General features: G+C 44.4%; 1 protein-coding gene across 2 annotated transcripts in view; it reads left to right on the top strand.

Moving 5' to 3' along the window:
• PKHD1 (PKHD1 ciliary IPT domain containing fibrocystin/polyductin) overlaps positions 1 to 15,584 on the top strand; it is a 4,356,595-nt gene that overhangs the window by 1,480,471 nt on the left and 2,860,540 nt on the right. The gene's annotated exons all lie outside the window — the stretch shown is intronic.

The raw sequence follows: 15,584 nt of genomic DNA on the forward strand, positions 1-15,584 counted from the left end.
CTTCAGCAGCTGATGGTGTTTCCTTGACTGACTCTACTGATTGCAAAGTGGAATCTTCGAAGGCTTCCACTGGATGTAGTGCAGCTTTAAGATCTGAAGCCGAATTCGGTCATTCCTTGTGCATTCCTTGGGTTCTGCCCTGGATGAAGGGTGAGATAGTTTGGAGACCTTGGACATTAAACAGAAGAAGGCAGAGTTTATGTCTGTCCAGAGGTTCAATAGTATAAGAGTTAGGGCCGAAGGTGAAGTGATCTTTGGTTGTCATCATTTATGTTCGAAGGAATGAAAGCTTGAAGGGTCTCAAAGTGGCAATCTTCTAAACACATCCTTCTTTGCAAAACAGCTTTCTTTGTGAACATATTTTTGATGGTAGGCAGTGAATAAGTCGAAAACATTATGTCGAAAGACATAATGTCGAAAAAAGAAATGTCGACATTTTCTTCTCTCGAATATGTCATTTTTTATTTTGCATGATTTATTTTGCTTTTGTGCGTTTAAAAAAAGGGTTTAAGAAAAAGGGGGGGGGTTGGGGGTAACCCCCCCATTTCGAACAGAAAATAAATAAAAAATGACATTCGATTTTTTTTTTCGGACATTTGTTTTCGACATTTTGACTTTCGACATTTTGTATTATTTCGACTTTATCACTATAAACCATCATGTTATCGACAGACCATAGAATGGGTGTGAGAGAGCCCTTGCCCTTTGGCCTCAACACAAACTGTTCTTAAATTGATGTATCCAATCTGACAATCCACATGTCATTGTTTCATTTAGCATCAAAGACATGCACAGATTCTGGTAAATGATCCATCATAGTGCTTTAGAAGAATTGTCTGCCTGCTCCATCACATTCTGCTCGATGCTGCTGACTATTCCAGGGAAGGCATCTGCCATGACCCTATTGGAAAACGTGTATCGTCCTCTTGTCATGCCTGGAAAGGAAGGAATGCAGTCAGAGAAGGACTCCATTTGGATTTCCCAAGCCATCTATAGGACTCACAGTTCTCGTGAATCACAGTACAATGAATCCGGGACTCTGGAATTTTCCTCAGAAGAAGGCAATAATTTGGGTTCTTTTAGATTAAGCAGGGTCTGCTTTTTACTAGGTTGTCTTCCTCACTGAAAAGGTTTTGGCTCACAGAAAACCAGCCCTCAATCTGAAGAGGTTAAATTGATATCTCTAGTCAATCAGTTTCAATGTAGAATCTTTGTAGATGGATTTGTTTTGAACAGCAAGAGAGATGTTTTTCTCTGGTTATGAAGGATACATATCTGTAGGACCCCTCACCCCCCACAAGCTCATCAGCGAATCCTGTGGTTTTCGTTCTACGTGTATAATTAGAAATGTATGGTTTATCCATCAGGACTTAAATATGTGCAACATCTTTCACAGAAATCCGGTCTCCATTCATACAGAACACCCTTACGGCCCCCTGCGGCCGAGGCGCACGTAGCCCCCTGCGGCTGCGTACCCCTTGTGACGTTCTTATACAGTCGTCCTATTTTCATTTGCTCCTCCTCCTTCTTCTACACTTGCCGTGGCCGGCGTTCTCCGTGCGCAGCCACGTCCCCCGTTTCGCCTTTCCCTGATCAACTCATTACCGTTTATCTCCGTTTCCACTCCCTTACCACAATTCTCTTCCCCACCACTCTCAGAAAGAAAGATGCCTTGTGCTCGGGATATGCTATGAAAGCCCTACTGGTGACGTCACCGATCTCTTCGAACTACTGGTAAGTTCTTCATATATTCTTTAAGTCCAAAATACACTTGCAATCTACCCCCGTTAACCTCACAGCTGTCTTCCTGTCACTCCTGGAACAAGGTAATCAATAATATAATCGGACTGCGCACGCTGCGTCGCCTCGCGTGTGATACGCCCCTCGACAGGAGGGCTTAACCAGTCAATTATCTTCCGTATTGGGCAACTAACTAGCTACTGCCTACAGGGAAACGTCATCTACCTATCGAGTTTCTTGCTCGAACAATAGGGATCCTCATCTACTCATTGATCAATAAATGTCAAATCGTAGGAAACCACACACACACACCCTTACACGTAGTCGCGACTTAGGCCAATCAGTGTCTACGAGCGGCCGCACGTGATGTTTTCGTGCTCCACCCCCCTCTCTCGCGTAACGTAGCCGACTGCTCTCGCACTCGTTCGGCTACCATTCATTTCATTGCCAACACTAAAGTCTCAAAGCTTCGCCGCGCACCTGTGCAACACCTCCCACCTCCCGTATTTAATTCCTCCCTCCTCACTCACAATTTCACATTGCTTGTTGTGCGTGGCATGCTCACCAAGTTCTCTTGATGCGGGGTCGCTCGACTGCGTGCACCCCTCCAAGCGGCTCGCCATCTCCCCTCGTCTGGACCACGTCTGGACACTCGCCAACCGCGGGCGGGATACTTCTCAACCGGCTCCCGAAGGCCAATATCCGGATTGCGCTGCCCGGTCTTCTCGCAGTTCCGCGATGGTCCTGTAGTCTTCAGAAGGGGGCAGCGGCAGAGGGGGCCGCGCCGCCGGGCCTCCTCGCAACGGGAGTACCTGGAAAAATAAAAATAATTTAAAAAAAGCAGATCTCAGCAGTGCCTCCAACTTGTCGGGGGGAAATTCTGCCGGGGTCGGCCGGGCTGTCCGCAGACCTCCGGGCAGGGAGGCCCCAACTCCTCCCGTATATCCCAAAAGAGATAGAGTATGAGACACACGCAAGAAGCAAGGTGATTCTGCTGTTTATTAGACAAAACGGCAGGGATGGGTCAAGGATCGTACACGTCCGTCCTGACACACACACAATCGTGGGGCTCGCAGGCCCTTTTTACCTTAGTATGACGCGCTACTCGCGTCACCTTAGAAAGTTTAGCAAAAAACCTATGTCCACTCTGGATTGGTTACTCGAGTGGTAGGGTTAGTATAGCATACATATAGAGAACGGTATTAGTGGTTGAGGGTTAGTCAGGTGATATACTTGGGCTGTCCCTTCAATTTGATACATGAAAATTGTTACATGAAGACCTCTGAGGATTGGTCAATGTTAATGGCGTCAGTGATAAGAGCCCCATGTTCTGATTGGTCCGCTCGCGAGCCTCCCAATCTGGGACTATCGCTGTTCCCAGCTCGCGGTGCACCTGTTATTTGCAACAATGTTTTACTATGGGTAGGTGTAAACAATGTGAGGATTTATTCATATGTTGGGAGGTCGACTACTCCCACTGCTGCAGATGTCCATTGAGTCTTTTAATTGTATCTGCCTGTGTCTTGAAACGTGGGATTCAGGCGTCTCCTTCCTCCTGGGCCTGGCATTCTGTCAGGTTTGGCTTTGTCACGTGAGGTGGGACCGTGTTTGAGGCAGAATTTAGCACAATTAATATTGTTTTTCTCACTGTGTGCCTTGTTTATCTTGCAGGTGCGACCTTGGTGTCGGCTTGCGGCGTGCGAGATTGCAACATCATGCCCTTGGCTGTGTGCTTTCGCTGGGCTCATTCTGCAGGGTCAGCAACCGAGCTCTTGCTCATTCAATGTTCATGGAAGCTTTTGCTTGCGGCCTACTTGGGCCTGGTGCATAGGTGGAACCGTTTGATGCAGAGCTCTTTAGGTTGTGGTATCATATTGCTCTATCCCCAGTATCGTGTCTCCGTTATATTCTTCATTATGGTACATGGTTTTTAGAAAAAGCGTGAGCAAGCCTTTTAGATAAGTTCATTATGCGTCTTGCGTTTCTGCATTTTGAGAGCCTATGTGGAAAATAATAAAGATGCACGTCCGTGGGTATGTCTGTCGCCTACGTCATAGCACTGAGTATGTTCTTCGTGTGGATTGGTGTGGGAGTGTCCGGTGTGCATGTTTGCACAGGTATGCTGACCATTGGCTAGGTCGTCATGGCATCTCTAACGACGTGTAGATTTAGTCGAGTTGATCCATGCCGCAGGTGTCGGCATGGGCAGGGCGGGCTGCTGGGCAGGTAGGTGGGCACATCCGTATGTTCCTGTACCAGGGTATTTAGTCGTCTGGTAGATAGGCAAACTCCTCTCGTGGCGGGTGTCTAGGCCGTGATCCTCTAGGCCAAGCGCGAGAGGGGAAGGGCGGGAGCCTGTTCTTCCATTCTCCCACTTCATACGCATTGCCAATGGAACTGTTGCAGGTGACATTCCTCTGGGGAGAACATGGAGGTGTGGTTCCTCAAGCTCAACAATTGAGTGTTTGGTGTTGTATCCCAACCCCCTTTGCAGATGTAACAATATGGTGATCAAAGATATGGGGAAGAGTGATCATATTCCCATGCAGGCATCCTTTGGCATGAGCCATGGAGGAAGGGACGAATGGCTTTACACACAGATCCTGTCTCTAAATAAGGCAGGTAACCATGTGGTTAGATTTGAGAAATGTGATGAGGTCTTGAATCTGAAGTTGGAAGACTTGCTGGACAGAGGAAAGAGGCAGGCCCTTGATGAAATATGTAACCCTATGGACTTCCTAGATTTCATTTGGGACCTGGATAATCCAAGTGCTAACGGGTGCCCCATGTGTAAGAATAACAAACATAGCTTTGATCAAGAAACATGTGACTGAGAGGGCATTGGGTGGTGGCCTACTTGCAGATTACGAAAAACCTATGCAATAGTTAACGTTACTGGTCTAAACAAAAAAAAGTATGCTAGAAACTGTATATATCGGGTGAACATGTTGAAGGCCGTAATGGATCTAACTCTAAGAATTTCTGGGACATAATCCACCCTCAAGCTCCAGACCAGGTATCAGTCCAGTGCAATATTATCCCGGAAAAGGACTGGAGAAAATATTTTCGGGTGGTCTTTGAAGAAAGCAACCCTATTGGTTGTGAAGTAAGGCTGAATGTAAAATGGGATAGCCTCTTCGACGAAGAGCAGATAGAGAGTCTGATACGCACTTCCACCAGATAAAGAGTGGGAGGCCCTAATGGTCTCACTAATGAAATTATTAAAACATCATTTAGTGCATGGACCGCTATTCTGTTCAATTTATTTAAAAACATCATGGAGATGAGGATGTGTCCAGTTACATGGAATAAAGCCATAGTCATTCCAATGCATAAAAAGGGGGATCGGAGGGAACCTTCAAATGCCTGCCAGATCACCTTTATGGATGTTGAGAGTAAAATCTTCTCAAGAATGATCTTGAAAGAATTGGAAGACAGGGGTGACCGATCTAACATCATCTCGAAATTCCAAATGGGTTTCCGTAAAGGTTTGTCAACCACACTGAATGGCCGCATATTAAATACACTAAATCTAAGTAGGAAGGTGGATCCCCCTATCTATGGTGGATGGTTTCATCTATCGAGGGCATTCAACACTATAAATAGAGGAAAAGTATGGCGGAAGCTGAAAAAATTGGGAATCCCAGAGGGTCTCCTGTGGATCTTAATACATCTCCAGAACAATACATCTATTCAAGTGAGACTGTACCTGGGGGGTTATCTGTCCTACCATATAAGAACTGAGAAAGGATTAAGACAGGGATGCATAGTAGCTCTTTGTCTTTTCAATCTCTTGCTGGCTTACCTCTGGGACTTCCCCTGACCCTTTGCGATGGTAACGCCCACAGTGGGTGCAACAAAGTTGAATGGATTGGCCTACGCGGATATGTTGTATTGCTAGATCACACGCTGTAGGCCTTCAACGCCTGATCACAGCATTTGGTAACTATGCCCTGGAAAATGACCTGATGATCAACATAAAGAAGTCATTTGTCATGGTTTATAATCACCGGAAAAGGACTAAGAGCGCCAGGTATGGGTGGAAACTGGATTCCCAGAGACATCCAGTAGTTAAAAATTCAAGTATCTAGGATTCATTATAAGATCTAGTCCCTCATTAAAAAACTCAGAGATGGAAATAGATGGCAGACTAAGTCAACTGGTATGCCAAATGAAAAGAATCCTACATTCATACTGTAGATTCACTTTGCTCCCTCTCATTAAATTCTATGAGGGTAAAGTGATTCTGCTTCCATTGTATGGTATTGAAATAGACAACCTAGCCGGTAAGAGCAATTGGGTCAGAATGAAGGCCTAATTTGGAAAAGGGTATTCAAACTTCCTATGTCACTCCCTATAGCACGTTTACGCTATGAATTGGGCCTACAATCTCTACAGTCTCACGTGGTGTGTGAACAGGTATTCTTTATGGCTCTATTATAAGTCCCAAAAAACTCATTGTATGAGGATGTAGGGCTTCTTCTCAAGCGAGGTGGTAACATGTTTTTAACGGTATTGAAGGAAGAAGTTTCCAAGGTGTTTGCGAATTGTGTTGTGGCAGAAGATGCTGACAGAGAATTCCCTGAATGGTATAAAAAACTCTTAGGCAGAAAGGCTAGTTTCTCAGAAATTAAATTTTTTAAGAATTTTCCAATCGGTGATAAACCTAGCGCTTTCCTGATACTATGTGGCGTACAGAATTTCTCTGGTTCTGTTTGAACCTATTTGACAGTACAGAATTGCAAAGAATGAGGAATAAAAGAATGGATGGGGAGGGCTCATTTAATCTCTGCAATTCTGTAGTCCAACAGAGTGTCAAACATCTCTTAATTTCATGTGAGGCCGCTAAAAGAAAGAGTAAAATATTTCTCCCATTTGGTTCATACTGTTGATTGAATAACACTTTATGGAAGCCATTATCACCAATGAGTGTGGGTGTGTGTTTTTCTCACTGACAATATTGATTTCTGGATGTTTGTATTATTCCTTTTAATGTTCCAATCTTGATATGTATTTGTATTCTATATATTTTATGTCATTTTCTACCATCCACTGTGAAAAGCCTTTTTTTGACTAAACATAAATAAAAATAAATAAATAAGAAAAAACATCAGCGGGAAGCTCCCTCAGCAAAGTAGTATTACAGAAACCATTAGCTACCAGAGGGGGTCTGGGAACCCTGACAAAAGGAAGCAAGAGAGAAAGACCATCTTCTTCGTGGCCGTAAATGGCAAGACAGTAAATCAAGTCTGCCAGGCTAAGAGACGGGAAGGCCTGCATCTTGACCCTTCAAGTGAGAGAAAGGACTGTGAAACCAAGTGAAAGAGAATACATGGTAAGGGAGCCATTCCTCCGTGGTGTTGTGAACTGTGATAAAGCAAGCAGAAGAAAGGCCCAGGGAAGGGAGGCATTCCTCTCTCTGTTGTTAAACGCTGAAACCAAGATACCAGAAGAAAGGGAGTCATTCTCCTGGTAGCAAAGACCAGCGGAAGGGAAGCATTACCCCTGGTTTTGCTGAACTCTTTCAACATACCAGGAGAAGAGAGTCATTCTCCTGGTTACCAAAGTGTTAAGACTTTCTGATACAGAATGTTAGAAAACAGGCAGTTTGTCTGCCAAAGAGAAGTATTTGAACTTTTACACTTTTGTTTTGAAGGACAATTTTGACCAGGGGAAGGGAGCCATTCCCTGAAGAAGAAGCCAAAACCTGAAAATTAACTTCTATCCCCAGTCCAGAAAAAGGGAGTCATAACAGGTTTTTTGTTGCTGTGTCAGTTAAGGGGAGCCAGTCAGATTTGGGCCAGTTAATCACGAGGACTGCATATTTGGCCTGTTCTGTAGGCTGGGTGACATATAGGGCATTTGTCCTCTTCGTATAGAGACAATAGTGTGTGGTCTTCCCCAATTTCAACTCCCTTCTCCGTATGGTTTTGCCTGAATTAAGAGGCTAGTAGCTCGATCGTAAATGTGAATACTATTGGGGATTGTGGGCAGTGCAGTGCCTTTGGTGAGTTTAAACAGCCGGCATATATCTATATTTGCCATGGCTCTAGCTGTTTGCTGATGTGTAAAGTGTCGTAGCTAATGCATAAACGATTCCGGAAGCCCGAATCATAGCAGTGTCCATTCTATAAACCTCCATTCAATCGATTCAAAGGTATTATTTCCTGCAATCAAGCAATGCTAAAACCACATTCTGTGTTGGAGACGGATTAGATTTGGTACAGAATAATCGCTGCACGTTCGTCTGTGTAGTTATGTCCGGTATGAATCCTGCCTAGTCTGGATGAATCGGGAGTGGAGTGTGCAGAAGAATCCTGTTGGTATGCACCTTGGCCAGGATTGTATTATCTGTGTTGAGTGTAGAGAACCGTCTATATGATATGAATTGTTTGGGGTATTTCTCTTATTTTAGGACAACTGTTATTTTGCCCATCAGCAGGGAATCAGGCAGTTTGCCTTCCTGATATGTCTCCCTTCCTCTAGAAGACCGTCTGGTCCCAGCGTTTTGTTGGTGGCCATGTTTCAGATATCCTACAGGATCTGCCCAGTTTACAGTGTGGCTTCCAGCATTTATTCCCTGTCTGGGTTGAGTTTTGGGAGTGTGAGTTGGTGGAGAAAGTAATCTACTTGGTCTGAGAGATGATTTAGTTATTTATTGTATTTATTTATTGTGCATTTGTAGGACACTTATACATCAAGTAAATTGTGTTTCAAAGCACCCACAGGGCAACGAGGATGGAACATGAGAGAGAAAAGCAAATATAACGATTAAAGATAGAGACTGACCTACTAGGCCTTGTGAGCATTCAGAACGTGCAAGTGCAGGGAGACAGAATGGATGAGGAAGTGGAGGTAAGTGCAAGGTGTACCGAAAAGTGAAGTGCTAGGGAGTAAGCAGCTGTTAAGTGTCTTGGTGGGAGTGGTCAGCTGGCAATGTAAAGTAAGTGCATGCCTGTGGTGGGATAGCCCAGTGGGTGCGAAAGCAAGTGCTTGGAGTGGGCAGAGGCTGAAGGCGATTGGATGTGGGAGGCCAGAACCCAAGAGGACACATAAGGGCCCTGGTATCCAATCTCAGCAACTGTGTGGTTTAGCAAGTGCGGGAGGAAGGGGAGGAGAAGGTGAAAAGGGAGGTCTTGAGGAGCTTCTGGAATTTGAGGAGATCTGGCTGAAGATGAAGATGGAGGATGTTTCATAGGACGGACCCTGAGGAGGAAAGAGATCGGCCACCAGGTTTCTGTTTAGCAAAGCGCTTGACACACAGAGAGTTGGTGCCGGAGGAACGTAAAGATCTGAAGGGGGGAGTATTTAGTGAGAGCCAGTTGTAGATAGCGTGGTTCCCGGCACCAGACAGCCTTATGGATGATGCAAAGGTATTTGAATTTTAAACTTGCAGCAACTGGGATCCAGTGGAGAGATTTTAGGGCTAGAGAGATGCAGTCCCTGGACTTGAGGCCAAGGATAAGTCTTGCAGCCCTATTCTGGATTAGCTGTAGGAGTCGTAGAGAAGAAGAGGGTGGATTAAGGAAAAATCTATTGCAGTAGCCTAGTCTAGAAAGAGCCAGACCTCCAGAGACATTGAGCTTCTGGGGGAAAGTGAGGAAACAAAGAATTCCTTTGAGGAGGCGGAGTTGAAAGTGGGCCTTCTTGGCAAGGTCCTGAATGTGAGGGATGAAGGAAAGAGAGGAGTTTAAGATGACTTCAAGGTTTCTGGCTTCAGATGAATGAGAAGTGGGAGAGCCCACACAAGATGGCCAGAGTGAGGGGAAGAAAGAGGAAGCAGGAGTCCCAATAGGTGCACAGAATAACCTGGGACAAATGGTAATTGAGGAAGGAGGTCAGCCCATCCAGTGCCCTCTCTGAGATACGTGGGGTATCTTGGGGCCTTTTTATGAGGGTAGAGTGGTTGACTGTATCAAATGCGGCGGAGAGATCAAGTAGAATGTCAAAAGCTGGAGAGTTGGAGTCAAGAGGTGCAAGCAGTTCCTCATAGGTGTTTGGAAGAGCTGTTTCCATGCCTCTCGATGCTCGAAATCCAGATTGATGGTCGTGTAGGCAACCAACAAGTTCAGTATGCTGGGTCAGTTGAGGGAAGACTAGCTTCTCCCAGAGTTTTCCAAGAAAGGGGGTGATAGATATGGGGCGGTAGTTGGCTGGGCAAGACAGGTCTGCAAACGTTTTTTTTGGGAGGGGGCTCAAAAGGGAGTGCTTGAGGGAGGAGGGGAAAGATACAGTAGCCAAATAATAGTTTCAGAAATCAGCAAGTACAGGGGAAAGAGAGCCAATGGTTCTGGAGGAATGGGGGAGACTTGTTTGGAGGAGACCTTCATGAAGCAGACAACTCTGGTGACCTCATCAGGTGTGATAGGAGAGAAGGAGGAGAGAAAGGCAGAGGGGGGTAGGAGGCCATAGGAGACAGGTGGTGGGGGAAAGGGAGAGGGAAGGAAGGGTGCTTAAGATGTCCTAAGTTTTTGTAGTGAAGTGTGTGGCCAGTGCGTGGCAGATGGCCTGTGAGGGAAGAGGTGAGGAGGAGACTGCGGAAGGGTTGGCTAGTTCTTTGCAGATTTTACAGAGTTCAGCAGTGTTGTTGGATGCACCAGAGACTCAAGCCTGGATGTGGGCCCTTTTTTTGGAGCAAATGGAGAGCAGGTATTGCCTTTAGAGCAGGCGACAGGCCAGTTTGTGAAGGGTGAGCCTGAGGTCTGCCACTTCTGTTCTGCAGCTCTGCACTTGAGTTTCAGGGCTGCAAGTTCAGAGTCGTACCAGGTGTTACACTTGGAGGCATGTTTCAGGCAGATCCTCATGACTGAGGCAAAGATGTCAAGGGTATTAGTGATGGCGAGATGGAGGTTGCTGAGAGCAGAGTGAGAGGTAGAGTCTGTAGTTGGGAGAGGGGGGGTGAAGGTAGATGCATAGGTAGCCACTGCAAACTAGGCTCCCGAAGGAAGAGCAAGGATGGCTGGGTATGTGGGAAGAAGGGGCCCACTCAGGTAAGATCAGAGTAATCCCACCAACAGCACAATTTGGGCAAGGCTTGGAGATGATCTTATAGCCATCAGGGAGAAGAGAGTCAAAAGCAGTGACTGAGCACCATGAATGATGAGCTGTGAATGTGTTTCGTAGACTTCAATGATCTGACTGGGGTCATGTTTCTCCCCATTTCTGAAGTGGTGATTGCCAGAATCATTAATTGTGCACTTCTTCCATTAACTAGCCATGCCTGTGTTTTACTGGACTTCTCTTTCTCACTGTAGTTTCTGGCCAGTTTGGGTTTAGACATGTATTTAACTCTAGCTCTGCAGTCTCAGAGAATTGCTTCAGTTTCACCTTTATATGCTGTCTGGTTTGCACGTTTGGCAGTCCGCCATGTCTGGTTTGTAGTTCTTTTATTTCCTTGTCTGGTGTGTAAAGTCTGTTACATATTTCTCTTAAATGCCCTGCCTTTCTGGTCATGCTAATTCCCTGTATGAACACTTTGAATGCTTCCCATAATATTGACATGCTATTTGTGGTGCCCCACCTGCGCACTGATCAGCTACTGTCCACTTCTTTTCTTTCAACTGCTTTGCTCTGCCATGCAACCTTACTTGGAGGACTCTGGTAGCCACTCCAGCAACTCGCACCTAGAACGATTCCTGACAGTGGGCCAGGTATTGCCCCCACGTGGGCTTGGTGGGGAGCAATGCATCTCACTGAAAATGCATCTTGGGAAAATTGTACTGATCATCCCGTAGGACAACCAGGCACCTCGGAAGACTTGCTCATGGTTTGCACAGCAGGAAGCTCCAAAGCACAGGATTGTGGGCCAAGCCGCTGCATGTAACCATGAAAGGGGTCCTTGTTTTTGCACTAGAAGGAACTAAGAATGGCAATCTCTCATCCTAAGAATGGTTCAGAGGGTGCATATGATGCATTGATCAAGCACTTAGCTCACCTGCGAAACACAGAACTGCTCCATGTACATCGATGGATCCCAGGAAATAGACATTGTTGTTTGTACAGCTAACGCATTTCTCCCCTCTCACACCATACCTATGCAACTTAGCAGAAGGCATGGTCTCACTCCACACACACACAAGTAACACAAACAATATTGCACATCACCTCTGCCATAAGACTGAAGCTATGTTTAACAACAAACATTTGAACCGTACCTTCCACATAACTCTCTATCTCCTTAAACATAACCCCATGTTTAGTTCATAGTTTTCCTCTGCAGCACCCAGAACACACTCCACTTAGACATAGTTGACAACCAGAGCCTTGGCCCATCTTGCATAACTTTAATGACTGAAATGCACACACGCATAATGGCACCTCTCACACTCTCCAACATTTTCTGTACTACGACCCCTCCGAGGGCATTCAACCAAAAGCGGGTTGGGAGCATAATTATGGTGAAAGGCGATATAACAAATGACAAAATGAATGAATGACTGAATGTTAAAGAACTCCTTTTTTTGCTGATCCTATCTCATCTCTAAAGATTGGTTCTGATAATGCCTTTAATGTGAATCACCAGTTTTGGTGTGGTGGGGATCTATCAAGCGTTGCTAAACTCAGAAGCACCGGTCTGTGATTGCAACGTGTTCTCAGGAGTATACAGCACCCCTCAACTAAGTGACTAAACCCCTGCATGAGAAGTATGTAATCTATTCTTGCTAAGGAGTTGTGAACACCAGATTAGTGTGTGTACTCCCGGGAGTCAGGATTACAGTGTCTAAATGTATTCACTAGGTTATGATGGTGTGCTAAATCGTCAAAAGCCAGTGTGGATTTGATTTTGGGGCTGCAAGCCCCCTAGTTCAATCCATCACCAGATAACTAACTATGTTGAAGTCTCCCACCCACAGCGTGACTGCGTCAGTGTCGTATGCTAGTGCTCCTGCCATTATCTCAAAAAATGTTGGCATATTGGCGTTGGGGGCATAACTATTTAATATTTGTATACGTGTGTTGCTAATCATTCCCAGCATGTGGATGTTTCTACCCTACGTGTCCACACAGCCCTCTTACATACAAAGTGTAACTCCTTATTAACAAGTATTACAGTGCCCCTCGTGTATGAAGTGTGATTTGTGAAGTATTTTGTGCCCGCCCATCCTCTGGCAATTACATCAGTGTTGATATTAGCCAGGTGTGTCTCATGTGGACATAGGATATGAATTACATGTCGGTTAGTGTAGGCCAAAACCTTGCATGTCTTTTTGTGGTTATTCAGCCTCCTGACATTCCTTGAGCCCAACATAGTAATGACTCTCATATTTAGTTGTACTGCAGTTATGGTGAAGTGGTATGTGGTTCAGTGGCAGCATATGTAAATGCGCTCCCCTTCCATGTTTCTTCTATCCCGTGTGTTTACTGCAGCATGAACTTAAAACCCATGTCTCTCCCACCGCTTATTACCATTGTCCAATTCAACCCCATCCCACAGTTATGTGCCTTAACAAGTTTGTGAGGTAGCATCCTGACCTGATTCCTGGGTGATCATCACATCTGACTGTTCATGTATTGTATTGGCCCTCCAGGTATCCTGGGATGGCCTCCCCAAATTGTGCTTTCTCCATCGGCTCTTCTGGGATTTAGCAGAAAATAAGAATGGCTATTGAGAGCATATATCATTTTTTGAGGAATTCTCATTCTCTCTTTGAAAGGATGCATTTAGTTTTTTGTATCAGCAAAGACCCTCTTAAAATGGAAACCTCTCTGTCAACATGGCCCCTTTTGATCTGCTTACATGAAGTAAGAATTGCTCCAGTTCCCCTTCTCTACAGGTCCTCTTGTGGACATGACTCTTCTCCTTAGAAATTAAATCCTTCCTTTGCAGGCCTAAAATTGGTCTCTCTCATTAATCACACCTAGAAACACTTGTGTACAGGCACGTTATAAATGCCATGCAATTTCATATCATATCAATCCATCCCTAATAATCTTAATATTCTGTATCCTTCCTCTTTTATTATCAAAGACATTTTCTTTGTCATCAATTATACTGCATATTTTAATTGGTCAATTCCTTCCTTTGGCATGCCGAATTGTCAGACACACCCAAAGAATACACCCCCGCCAAAATCTTCATTGATTGATTATAATAGTTCATACATGTGAAAATAAAAAGGTGGCAGCCAAATCTTCTCTTAACATTCTTACATTCAAAATCATTTTAATTCCACAATTCATGGTAGCAATCTTCCACATTGATAACACCCAGATTATGTAATTCCTTTGCCTAAATGCAAATCTTGATATGCGGTGCATATTTATTCATGAACCAATGATTATTTATCATTTTATTAACTTTTGACCAATGTGACTTAACGAAGAGAAGTGCCTAAGATACAAAATGCAGATGTTGTCTATAACAGAATCGTTTTCTGTGATTTACATGAATGTGCTCAGTATTATGTGTGTTTAAATTAATGAAAGGCTTACATGCTCATGCTTGTTCTCAACAAGTAATTTAGCCAGGATTCATTGGCACAGGGCTTCCATTGCTTGAATATTCAGTATGCTGTATCTGGTCAGCATCATTGCCTTCAATCATATACATTTTACACATTAAAGGCAATGACATCTGTTTGAGGATAGGCCCCAGGTAAACAGGCCTGATGCCTATCAGTAAAAGCACAAAAATATTCAATTTTGGGGGAATTTTAAATGAAATACTTTTCAATATTTATTCTTAAACTAGGCTCATGTGGGAGTGGCCTAGTCCATTTGTCTCTTTGTTCTGTGTGTGCCATATGGGTTCCCTTGACAACCAACCATAAATGTTTCCATTCCAAAAAGCGAGGGTCAGTCCCAACAGAGTCTTAACACCCCCATGACCCCATGTGAACCTGTTTGAAGTGCAGATGTGAATTGTTGACTTTTGGGTTAATTTGGGAAGAAAGCACAAAACATGCATTCTCAAAGCCATCTCAGTGGCTTGTTTGACACTATGTGCATGAAAGGATTATATACGTCGATATGAATTGACCAAAATTAAACCATTCTCATCCAACAATAATATTTCGATGGATTATTTTTTTCATGCTCAACATGTTTAAATAAGAATCATTTTACAATTCAAACAATGTCAATAAAATGAAAAGATGATAGACTGTAGTGTTTTATTTTAAACATGTGGCAATGTTTTTCTATTGTAACATTACATGTGAACACGTTAACCAATGCTATTGTCAATGTTCATGCCATCACTTAACTTTTGTCATTTGAAAGTCAATGTCACTGCAGCAATGGTGCACCCTCTTACTAGCTTGATCTTATTTGTCCTACTCGGGCCTCTTGGCACTTTTAGAGATGGAGTTCCTTTTTCAACTGGTACACTTCACATTGGTTAAAACCCAGCCCTTGGGTGAAATGTACTTAAGGGCCAACATGGTTCCTGGGATGGTATTTTGTTGGCGAATCTGCACCATGTGTTGGGTGCTGTTCCTTAGGTGTACACGTGCCTGTGTCCCACAGGTGCACCCTGTTTGTAGCAGTTTTTGTCAGTTTCACTTTGGTTTAGGGAAACAGTAATCTGCACAGCACCTATACCAGTATCTCTGGTTGGCCAGGTTATAGTTGCATGTAGAGTTTTGCACAACAATGCTATACAACATGCCATATCTCTACAGATGCCAAGGAACCTCCATCCAAACCTTCTGGCATTGTCATAGGTATGGTGGACCAAAGAAGCCAGAATGTGGATAGCATGAACCATTTTGCTGGGACATCCTTCTCCTGCTTCTTCAACTCTTCAACTCTAGTGAAGGACTCCACCAGCTGTCACATTGGTGTAATGAGAATGCCAGGCTTGTCTTGAGTGCCTGACACAACTTCCTGAGATGCCCACTTCT

This window comes from Ambystoma mexicanum, chromosome 4p, assembly GCF_040938575.1.
Source record: "Ambystoma mexicanum isolate Mex_15411 chromosome 4p, UKY_AmexF1_1, whole genome shotgun sequence".
In the NCBI taxonomy this organism is placed as follows: domain Eukaryota; kingdom Metazoa; phylum Chordata; class Amphibia; order Caudata; family Ambystomatidae; genus Ambystoma; species Ambystoma mexicanum.